This window comes from Quercus suber, unplaced genomic scaffold, assembly GCF_002906115.3.
Source record: "Quercus suber isolate HL8 unplaced genomic scaffold, Cork oak 2.0 scaffold_983, whole genome shotgun sequence".
Classification (NCBI taxonomy): Eukaryota; Viridiplantae; Streptophyta; class Magnoliopsida; order Fagales; family Fagaceae; genus Quercus; species Quercus suber.
Genome location: NW_027070398.1, coordinates 32,484 through 36,994, shown reverse-complemented (window position 1 = coordinate 36,994; position 4,511 = coordinate 32,484). Strand labels below are relative to the sequence as shown.

The 4,511-nt window shown below is 33.4% G+C and overlaps 1 long non-coding RNA gene across 1 annotated transcript; it reads right to left on the bottom strand.

Moving 5' to 3' along the window:
- Nucleotides 1–1,355: 1,355 nt before the first annotated feature.
- Nucleotides 1,356–3,468, bottom strand: LOC136065461 (uncharacterized). Its single transcript, XR_010627084.1, has 2 exons — nucleotides 3,119–3,468; nucleotides 1,356–1,749 (listed from the first exon to the last, which is right to left on the bottom strand). It is a non-coding gene; the product is annotated as an uncharacterized LOC136065461 (long non-coding RNA).
- Nucleotides 3,469–4,511: the final 1,043 nt, after the last annotated feature.

Sequence of the window (4,511 nt, the reverse complement as noted above, 5' to 3'; positions counted from 1 at the left end):
TGCCATCCAGACAAACTACCAACTTTGCATAGAGCTGCCCTCCATTTCTGCACCTTGCCCATGTTATCTTTGAAATTTTCTTTATGTTTAGCCAATGCAACCCCAAACTTTCTCTCGTGTTTAGATACTTCCGATGGACTCACTTTGAAAAACACTGGTAAAACCAATTGACCATTTTTCCTACACTCAAGAATCCTAACAAGTTTATCCAAGCACCAAGTAGAAGATGCATAGTTTTTAGAGAATATAATAATTGAAATCATTGACAACTCAATGGCTTTGAGAAGCTCTACTGAAACTTCCTCTCCTCTTTGAAGGTGATCATCGATGAAGGTATTAAAACTCTTGTCACACAAAGCTTGACATAAATAGACTATAAAACCATAGCGGATATCTTCACCTCTAAAGCTTAAGAAGACATCATATTTCCATTGGGGAGTGAAAGAATAAAAGGAGGTTTCTTTATTGGTTGGGAAAGCCATCATGGTCTACGAGGAGAAGGGTGAGAAGATAAAAAAAGAGGCCAGAGGAGAAATGGGTTTCGGTATGAGGCAGACAAGGATTGCAAGCCAGGGAAGATATAATGGGAAGCTGATTTGTCTCCACTCAAGATCTCTCCATTGTAGTCTCGTAGACTAAACAAGCATTCACGTTGGAAAACACGTAGATGGAAGCAACTCCTTGTAGTGGTCACAGTTGGCTCCTCTGCTTTGCTATTGTCAATTATATTATAAGTAGCACAGGAAACAACGGTGTGACAGTAACGTTTAGCCTTCATTACATGAAAAAACCCAATAAACATCACTACATGATTACATCTACAAGACTACAACTGCAAAACCAATGCAAATTAATTTGATACACATCCCGTCCAATTCGGGAGAAATTATAGAGTCCTCTGGTAGACCACGTCACTTGTCCACTAAAAAACTTCCACTTATTTAAAATTGCTGAGTCAGTAATTAATTTCTATTTAAAAAATTTTTCTAACAAACAATTTTAAACAAGTGGCAGTTTTTTAGTGAAATGGTAGACCACATCACTTATCCACCATACGGATCTTATAATTTCTCCCAATTCGGTCACTCTAAAAATCCATGTCCACTTTGAAGCCCCAATTTGCATCTTTACCCATAAAGCTATAAACATCGGAAAGGAAAAAATGGAGCTCGTAAAGGAAAATCCCCAATGGAGCATCTCTAAACGAAAATCCACAATTAGCATCGCTAGTGAGCATTGAACAGCTACTATCAGTCTCTCTCTTCTCTCCCGATTGTTTGTCGATCAATTATAAAGATAAATAATATACATCAAACTCATTCATCAACAATAAAAATTTTAAAGGACAATTATCATGGAATAAAGATGATATCTACTTTACCCTTATAATTTGAAATGTAAAGAATCAACAATGCCCAAAAGAGGAAACATGATACACGACAATCAAATACTTTATAATAATCCCAAGTACTCCAAGGAAACAAAACTAAAAATAAATAAAGCTGCATAGATCCTCGCATAAAAGATCAACCAACGCTACCATCTAAATGGCATGCTAAACATCACACGTCCAAATGAAGGGTCATGGGTTGATTTATGCAAGAAATCGAATATAAATCTTCATATCAGAGAATTGAGATGAAAATGAAATAATCTACACCACCATCGAGCTAAAAATCAGCAAAGAAACTTGTTTGAACTGATAAAATCAGTTCTTTTACTTGCATTTTTTTCCCCTTCTCTTGATACCTGAAACATTTAAACATTAAAATGAAACACTCACATAGATCCCCATTCAATAAGGCATGGCCATCCTGGTCTTGCTAATAAAAAGTTGATCTGTGATATTCCTTTTAATAAATGTGCAAAGGATATAGAAGAGATAAATGGCCCATATAGCATTTGAAAGACAACATAAAAAGATCATCTGAAAGATGATGACAAAATCAGTCATTTATGGGGATCAATTACAATGTCCATAATCCAAAAAATCATTAAGAAAAATTTGAGAGCAATTCAAATGCAATGTAAAACACAATAACCTGAAATCCAAATTATAAAGCATATGTGCTACTTAAAATTATTGCACAATCAAATGCTAAATATTGGTGTGTACTTTTGGTTCGCTTTTAAATCAGTCACAAATGCATCTTTATTAGCTAGCATTTGAAAGACAACAAATACAGAGCAAGCAGGAAATTAAATAGAAGCTGCAAATAACTTGCAAATAACTTGCAAAGAATCAAACTAAATCAATCAATTATGGCTACCATCAAAATCATAGAAATGAACCTCCCCACAGCCCCCCCTACCCCCTAAAACACAAATTACAACATGACTCTATACATTAACAAAAAAATTTCTCTTTACAAACTCATTGGCCTTTATGCTTTCTAGGACTTGGCATTGCTGCAGAATACACAAGCATTTATTTTAAGCCAACCATAAGAAACCATTGCAAACCTAGCAAGTTTGCTTATGGTGCTTCTAAAACTTCTGCCCTTCAACTTATTTTTACATCAGAAAACTACTTAATACCGCTTATATACCTTGGATTTTATTACACAATATGACTTAACTTGCTGCTATAGCCTCTTTGAGAAAGGATAATCAAAGAACAAGTGGCCCTTTCTGAAGCCATAATTTAGTGCCAATTTGATTTTCGCTTTTTCTTGACAACAAGTTCAATGCATTCTTGTCTGGTTGTCATTTACCTTTCAATAAAATAATGAACAATCTAAGTAATACTATTAAGTGAATCAATTAAAGTAAAGAAACATTTATGACAATAAACAATATCAAAATTTAAAACACACAAGAAAAGCAGAAGTAATCAAACAAAATTATCTTTTGTAAAAATTAACAATCAAAATTTAACAATTGGTGCAATGAGTTGCATAGGTTAGAAACATCTTAGCAAGCAGGTTCAATATTCTGAAGAAGCATTTCATCAAACAACTTGTGTGCTTTACTTAAATTTCAATTTAAAACAATCATCAAAACATAGTCGTTATTTGGTAAACTGAAACACAAATTTATTAGAAAGTTTAAAATTCAAAGTATACATGTTTTTCAAAAAGGAATTGTAAAAGGAAAGACATTGTGAATCTTTCAATACCTTGAAGCCCAAGGGTTTCCAACGAGAAAAAAGATGAGTGGCAAGACAGCAGGGTGTTACATAGAAGACACACAACGCATCCCTAGATAACCCCATTTAAACAGCTTGTCTTGAGTGGAGAGTCTAATCCTCAAAGGAAGTTAGCAACTAATGGAATGTTAAGAATATCGGATCAATTTCCTCAACTTCACTTCAGAAAATTTGGGCTTTATTTTCTCCCAAGCTGATTTGAAAGAGAACTACAAAGTTTAGCATCTTCTTCTAAATGTGATAAATACTGCCTTCTACTCCTAACATGGTTGACATACAAGTTTACTTATGACTTACTTAACTTCTATATATAACTTGACTTTGAGCTCTTTTTTTTTTTTTTTTTTTTTCCAGTTGAAAAGTGACAATACTCACATTCAACATAGATAGAAAATGTAAAATTAAAAATCATTATAAAGTCCACAACATTTGAATATTAAGAAATGGATTTTGATGAACAAAAAAAAAATTTGAACATCTAAGGATAAGGTATAGAACCAAATCAAAAACAAAAAAAAAACAAAAAAACAAAACAAAAAAAAAAAATTTTTTTTTTTTTTTTTTCCAGTTGAAAAGTGACAATACTCACATTCAACATAGATAGAAAATGTAAAATTAAAAATCATTATAAAGTCCACAACATTTGAATATTAAGAAATGGATTTTGATGAACAAAAGAAAATTTTGAATATCTAAGGATAAGGTATAGAACCAAATCATAAAAAATTAAAAAAAAAAAAACAAAAAACAAAAAAACAAGAAAAGATATAACCTCAACCTCAACGTGATTTTGTCTGAATCGAAATAAATACTCATCCTCCTGCGTAAAAGATGCAAAATCCATGAGCTCTCCTGATTCAATAATCTGTTTGATGTTTTTGGATCCAACCCTATGCAGTTCCTTGCATCCACCATTCCCATTGATTGTGGAAGCCTTGGAATTTCTAGAAGCTACTTGCAGTTGTCAATTTCAAGAAGTTCTAATCAAGGGGATCTACTAATGCTTTCTGGGAGAGTAACAATATTGGAGTCACCTAGAAATAGAAATTCCAATATGGGGAAGTTATCGGGCTTCATGAATTCAATTATATTTTTATCACAGCCAATGAGTTCCAGACTAATCACGTTGAGAGACCCATATCCCTAAAGGAACTGTGTGCCAATAGGGTCCAGTACTCATTAGCATCTTTTGACTTTGCTTGCTTCACCCATTGTCCCACTGCAGTTCCACTTGCTTCCAGTTTAGACTTATCCCTGCACATAAAAGTATGGAAGCGAAGTCAGTCATGTCACACAATTACGAAACATGAATGAGGATAGAAAGGAAGGATGTTACCACCACCGGCTTTTAAAAGCTGTTGAA